Genomic DNA, 7,402 nt, shown 5'->3' on the forward strand with positions numbered 1-7,402 from the left:
AGCCGTCAAGCATTGCGCAGCAATTTTGCTTAGCCTATAGTCATGCGGGCAATGTTAAAAAATGACCAGAGAGAGGAAAACAGAAAAAAAAAACATAAAACACAAAGTCAGTGGCACTGTCTTTTTTTCTGCGACCACGCAGAAGCGTCATATACCTGCGTGACCTATCAGATCCCTAACAGTCTTCTCCGAAGCGATAAAACTTGGGCGTACACAACAGTTTATTGTAAGATTGTCTTGCATTCTGCAGGCTATACACCGTGCAGGTGGCCCGAACAAAGCAAGACTGCGCAGCAACGGGCTTTACTCCGTGCTGTCTTTAATTTTCTGAGCTGTGCGTAGAACGCACGGGTGTTGCCGTCCAGCGCCGAACACCGGTGGACGGCGGTAGCAGAAGCAGCAGCCCGGGCGGGAAGATGGCGCTTAACGTGAACCAGGCTGAGCTGCTGGCCTTACTCCGGATGCAGGAGCTGAAGCGTCGAAGCCTGGACCTCCGCAAGTGGATGCTGCTGAGGATGCTGCTCAAGACGGCCGGAAGGATACGCCACAACTGGCAGGTTGGTCCCCTTCGATTCCCACTCTATAGCATCATGAGCCGAGTTCGCGCGCCGTAAGGGGTCACGCAACTGTAGATGTTGAGTGTCGTCGCGGCCTGGGCGCGTGGGGCGAAAAATTGAAAATTGCCTGCGGAGTGCATGTTTCGCGTGGGCAATAATGAAGTGTGTTCGTGAATTTCCCGCTCCAGCTTGAGATATTCTGGGCAAAAAATTTCTTCTCGATTGCCTGGTCGGTCCAGAAACTTCGTTGAGCACTTGTAGCTAAGTCTACATATGGCTATATGTTTCTGCACTCAAAGCGTAGAGAGCCGCCGCGGTGGCTGAGTGGTTATGGCGCTCGGCTGCTGGCCCGAAAGACGCGGGTTCGATCCCGGCCGCGGCGGTAGAATTTTGATGGAGGCGAAATTCTAGAAGCTCGTGTGCTGTGCGATGTCAGTGCACGTTAAAGAACCCCAGGTGGTAGAAATTTCCGGAGCCCTTCACTACGGTGTCCCTCATGGCCTGAGTCGCTTTGGGACGTTAAACCCCCTATAAACCATAAACTCAAAGCCTAGAGACTAACTGCGCCACTTAAGTCGTCGTGACCAACGCTTAGCTGGTGGGGAGCCTGTGGCTCGTGCCTTTTTGCAGACAGAGAGCAATGGTTTGTCTTTAAGGGTCTAATAGTTGTGACAGCGCAGTAAGTACCGCAGTGAGTGACCCCTCGAGCATTTTGTTTTTATGGATTAGACAGTGCACGCCTTCTTTCGATAAGACATAGCTTCTGTCTGTGTTATGCGTGTGGCGTCTCGCAGGAGAGCGGACTTAGCACTTGAGGCGACTTTCTTAACGCCCTTCACGTGCGCGTGATATAAGCAAGACAGCGCCCACTTTTCGCCTGCCTTCAGAATTTTGCAGCTGTAATAATGACGACATAGAAGTTGCTCTCGTGAGCTTTATGAAAGGGAACGCGAAAGCGCGTGACAGATAGGCGATACGTGATGTCCGCTTTCAGAAGCAAAGTGGAAAGGGAAGTATGATCCCCCATTGCCAGAAGCAGGCAAGGCAAGCAGAAGAATTTCCGCCCCGCTGCGAAGCGAGGCCATCATGTATCGCCACAACTATGGTTCGAGATTATCTTCCACGCGCTACCGCGTTCCCTTTCATAAAGCTCACGACCGTACACACACATACGAAGTCAATGCATCATCCTCCTCGCCTGAGTCTTTATTTGTCCTCTTTTTCATCACTGCAGTCTCCTGAAGAATTCAACAACTAGCTCTGCTATCCACCCTATTGATACCTTTGATTCCAAATTAACTTTCTTTCTTGTACTGTAGGCAACAAATGCAACTCGAGCAAGAGGATTCTATGCGCGAAAAGCAGGATGAATGCAGACAAAAGTCGATTGATGAATTACGACTTTAAAGCGCGATTGTACGCTCCTCGAAAGTGACAAAGAATTTAGCCCTTACCTATTTTTCTTTATATAATTTCTATACTTTTGTTTTTGTTCTGTGCCGCCGTGGTAGCTCAGTGGTTACGGCGCTCGGCCGCTGACCCGAAAGACTCGGGTTCGATCCCGGCCGCGGCGGTCGAATTTCCATCGAGGCGAAATTCTAGAGGCCCGTGCCCTGCGCGATGTCAGTGCACGTTTAAGAACCCCAGGTGGTCGAAGTTTCCAGAGCCCTTCACTACGGCGTCCCTCATAGCCTGAGTCGCTTTGGGACGTTAACCCCCTCCCCCCCCCCCTCCCCCCAAAAAACTGGTTTTTGTGTTTAGGGTCTTTCCGCTCACATTTTATTTGTAATCAATACCACGCTTCGGTTCATGTGAAGCTCACAAAAGCTTAAACGACGTCTTTGTAATCGCAAGTGAAATTCGCGGACATCACACAGTGCTCAGAGAAGTCGAACAATAAAGGTCGTTGACCTGCTACCTTTTACCTCGAAGGAAAAATAACTTATTTATCAATGACAGCTGCCATTGCTCAACACAAGGTGCATCACTAATAAGACATTGTAAAAATATTAAGGGAGGCGGGGGGGGGGGGGCGTCTAAGTTATGCCTTAATGATATAACGCGACAGAGTTAATGGGTTATTGCCTATATATGCTGAATAAATAAATTGGTTATCCTCTTGTTTACATTCGTAGATTCCTGGGAGTCCTCATACGCAGTGGTGCAGTGGTTAAGCGATGCGCCAATGCCCATGTGATGGCAGGTATTGTCACTGGTGGCACTTGTGAAACCCGGGAAAGGGCTTCACCCTACAGTGGAAAGCAGCGGGGCAGATTTATTCAAGGCATTGGGGTATAAGGACAGTGAAGGGAAAGTAGATTTTAAGCGGGTGGAAGTAACCAAGCGAAGGTTATCTGATTGGCGGCTAAAATCAAGACAAAAGTAAAATTTCATAAGTTATGGCTAGGCGGCTTAAGCCACCGCCCGATTTAAAGGGTTCCGCCTTATCCATCCATCAATCCATCCATCCATCCATCCATCCATCCATGGTGTTCCGGAGCAGCCTGACGCGGCCCATCATTAATTTAACTGGCACCTGCCACGGTGGCCAGTAAGCTGGATATCCGGTGGGCAGGTTGTGATGACGCCGCAAGGTCACGTGGCCGGTTCATTTTTTTTAGCTTACAAAACTGACGACGACGACGCATTTTCTGCCTAACGGGAGTGTACAGTCATTAGCCTCCACCTACTGGGTGGTGTGTAGGTGGATTTGTTTCGCACCCTCTGCCACCTGTCAACCGCCTCCTCCCCCTTCGCCACTTCTAGGGGAGAGGAGGGAGACGTCGGGCAAAGAACGACTGAGAAAAAGGAAAATGGCTTAAAATAAAATGACTCTAACAAATTCAGGCTTACGTGCAAAAACCTCCCGAATAACTGTGTGAGAAAATGAGGCTTGCGGTCGCTCAGGGAGAGCGACCTGTCTCTCACAAGCCCCACCGGTGGCTGTGCTTGAGACAGCCACCTGCCAGTGCTCTGGCGCATCTCTTAACAGTTGTGCCATTGCGCCACGGCGCCGATAATGGTACGAAGACTCCCCGCGATCTGACAATATGACAATTTTTGCGTAGTTGCGTAGTCAGAATTGGAATAGAATGAAAAGTGCACTAGACTGGGTAGTGAAAACAATGGACTAAGCATTGAAATAGATTCATAGTTGATTACTCAAAGAAGAGTGCCATGACATTTAATCTACGTCATTCCAATTAATGGCCCTCATATTTTCTAAAGCACAGAATAAAAGGAGGAAATGTAAAACCTCATAACGAAGAACAGCTATGAGTGTTTATATACAGCAGGTTTTTCATTGAGTTTCTCGCATTCGAGTTTCTTGCATGACTTAAGAAAATAAAGGAAATTCTTTCTTTCGAAGAATACAAAGTTTCGTCGGCGTACCCGCCATCATTGTCTAATTTAAATGCAGAGTGTTTGGTTTAGTTTGATTTGGTTTAGTGGGGTTTAATGTCCCAAAGCAGCTCAAGCTGTGAGAGGACGCCGTAGTGAAGGGCTCCGGAAATTTCGACCATCTGGGGTTTTTTAACGTGCACTGACATCGCACAGTACACGGGCCTCTAGAATTTCGCCTTCATAGAAATTCTGCCGCCGCGGCCGGGATCGAACCCGCGTCATTCGGGTCAGCAGCCGAGCGCTGTAACTACTGAGCCACCGCGGCGGACGTAGATGCAGAATATAACACGCACACATCACATTAGTAGCTGGAACCTTCTCAGTGTAAAGTGTGGTTTGCCACATTGTAGTTTAAACATTCGGAAATGTTTCACTTCTGGCGCTTTTCGCGAGGTCGTGCTTGAGGAACATTGGCCGCTGCTTCTCATAAGAAACCCGCAATAAAAAAAAACAGTGCGAAAAGTTTGTCCTTGTTCTTTCTTTTCTGCTCCTCCGCCGAGGAAGTAAAAAGGCAGAATTTAGTGCCAAGGAAGTAAACTTCTTGGATGAAAACAGAAAATGTAGGCTCACACTCGAAACTTTCTGTGCAACTGCCGCAGAGAAATGTAGTGATTCCCCCGATTGCCCACGAAAGATTTATTCTGTCGAGGCCGTCCGCTCATACTTCTTCCACTGCACCTTACTCTTATTCCAAATGACCTCTCATCCTACTACTCAATCATGCACGTATAGTGTGCTCTATACAAGGCCATGCACTGTACAGTGTACACACGAAAAAAAAAGATACATGGGTACTATTTATCATCCAAGCAAGCTTAGACCCTTATCTTATGTTGTAAGCTCTGTACAGCGGTCTTGAGAGTTGTCGCGAAGTGCCCGATGCAAATTTTAGCCCATCAAAATTTGACCCGCCATTCCTAGAATGCATTTCTGCATATCGTTCATCTTTTTCTGTTGGTCTGAAATGAATAATAGCACATATATACCCTGTAAAGCATTCGCCAAGACTCGAGCGGTGGGGTTCTGCATGGTGCCGAAAATTGGGCACATTCACCTTCTCATTGATCGGCTTAATGCATGCTGGTCTGGTGCCCGAGCAGTGCTCTGCGAATCGAAGCACTGCGACAGTACTGCTTCCCAGAGTGGTTGCGTACAGTCTTACGAAATACAAACGCATATGGCAAACAGACAAGCAGCGCCTTGCCTCGAACTTAGAGGCTACCTTGAAATGCGGCTTCACCTAATTACACTGCTGAGCCGCGCGCGCTCAGTGCGATCAACGCATGTCTTTACACGCCTCTGTTTCTTAATCACTCGCGAGAAGTTGCTGCCGTTTCTCGTCGTGTCTCTCACTACTGTCGTTGTTCGATGCAGTGCTAGCCGGTGGAGGCCTCGACCTGGCTCCGGTCCTTGACGCGTCGAAGGACCCGAGCGCCGCGAACGAGTGGCTGCGGCCGAAGAGCTGAACTAAAAAGTAGGCACCAATAAAACTGCACGTTTCCTATTGTTCTAATTAGATTTCATTCTCTTCACACTTTCTTTTTATGCGGTCACAACAATATGAAGAAAGCAGACTTGTATGATTCATGCAGAGTTGGTTCTGATATATCTAGCTCAGCCGGTAAAAGAGGTGCAATCGCCTCCCTTGAGACTGTTTGCAAGTGTACGTACAAATTAAAACGAGTAGAGTTTCTACGAGCATCGAGATGCACGCCCGGAACATTCAAGAAAAGGCAGAATCCGCTTCTACAAGCACCGAACGTGCAGTTTGTTTCGCGTGGAGGTTGCTTTCGCCTTGGTAGCCTGTTTTTGTTGTTACCCGAGGCGTCTATGAACTGACAAAGATGAGCGCTCATTCCGGATTCGGTTTGTCCTTCACTTATCGCTTACTGCTGTAACTTTATCGAAAACTTTCTTTCGTGCACCCGAGGCTGTTCAATTAGTGCCGACCCGATTTGTATTGCCTCTCCCTCACGCAGGCTGGAGCTTATGACAACTTGGGACTGTCCAAATGGCCGGCCACAATGAAGATGCTGGATTACGCTGGTGTCTCTGATCACTGTTTTACATCGAGGAAGCTTATTCTGCATTTCACCCTCATTTGTACGTGAAACACGGTATTCTTGAATAAAGTGATGCATCACTTCGACGGCACCAGCTGCAAACTCCAGGGAAATGTGCTGAGAGCGTCAAAAGAAACGCGAACAAGACAGCTGAAACGGAAACAGCAAGGCGAGAAGATACAAAATTAGAATGAATGAATACTGCCGCATTTTATTCTTATGCGATAGCATAAGAACGCCGTGTCCTCCCACCCACCGGCTGTGTCACTTTTCCACCTGCCATCTGGCAGGTGACGCGAGTGGTACATGGGTGTACCACCTGCCTGATTGATTTCAAACACCCGGGGCTCATTAATTTGTACTCACATCGCACAGCACTCGAACTTGTTTTCACTTCGCCTCCATCGAAGTGCGGCCGCCGCGGCCAGGAATCGATTACTGTAAAAGTGTGGATATCAAGCTTCTGAAACGGTATGGACTCATAGCAGCGTATGTCAAAAAATACGATCCACACTAAAAGCACAGCCAATGAACTGAGCGTTCATACGTCGAATTAGTTTTTATGGCCCGTGTAAAATTGGAAAACAGGTAAACAAGCGAGTCTCTTCAGCCTTGCGTTGCGGCAAGGTTTTCTTTATTCTTTCTGTTACGAGGTTTAATGTCCCCAAGCGTCTGGTGCTATGAGAGACGCCATAGAGGAGGGCTCCGGTAATCTGAGCCTTCGCACAGCACATGGGCATCTAGCATTCTGCCTCCATCAAAATGCGACCGCCGAAGCCGGGATCGAGCCCGCGCATTTCGGGTCAGCAGCTGAGCACCATTACCATTGAGCCATCGCGGCGGCTGTGGCAAGGCTTCCGTGCTTCATTTCGCGCAGAAACCAAATTCCAACGTGTGACAACCGCAGAACACTGCGAGCTAAGGAAACACCAGCCTATAGCCAGGCATGACGTCTCCCAGTTTTCGGTATGCAAGGCTAACCGGCTGGCAGCTGCTTTCGGGAGCTGGCAATGTTTTTGACTGAGCGAACCGCCTATTGGTCACTATGAGCCGTGCCACTCCCTCTTTCGTCAACAGCCCTTCACAGACCACTGCAAATTTAAGCCTGTCCCCTGACAATGCGCAAAGGAGGTGTTACTCTTTCCCCTGTGATCTTCCGTCAGCGACTTACTGTGCCCGTCCGCTACAAAAAAAAAAATACCGAAAGCGTGCTTTGCCGCGGGCTTCCCGTTAAAAAGGCAAAGCCGCACTACAAGTGGCAAGTCACTGAAAACTGGTTGGTTGGTTTTGGTTTTTGAGGAAAGGGAATAGCGCAGTAACTGTCTCGCATATCTCGGTGGGCAGCCGAACCGCGCCGTAAGGGAAGGGGTAAAGGAG

The 7,402-nt window shown here is 48.7% G+C and overlaps 1 long non-coding RNA gene across 1 annotated transcript; it reads left to right on the top strand.

The window, feature by feature from the left end:
* The first annotated feature begins 262 nt into the window (after window positions 1-262).
* On the top strand, window positions 263-6,064 carry LOC144118811 (uncharacterized). Its single transcript, XR_013312151.1, has 3 exons — window positions 263-557; window positions 5,337-5,436; window positions 5,942-6,064. It is a non-coding gene; the product is annotated as an uncharacterized LOC144118811 (long non-coding RNA).
* The last annotated feature ends 1,338 nt before the right edge of the window (window positions 6,065-7,402 follow it).

Source organism: Amblyomma americanum, chromosome 2, assembly GCF_052857255.1.
Source record: "Amblyomma americanum isolate KBUSLIRL-KWMA chromosome 2, ASM5285725v1, whole genome shotgun sequence".
Classification (NCBI taxonomy): Eukaryota; Metazoa; Arthropoda; class Arachnida; order Ixodida; family Ixodidae; genus Amblyomma; species Amblyomma americanum.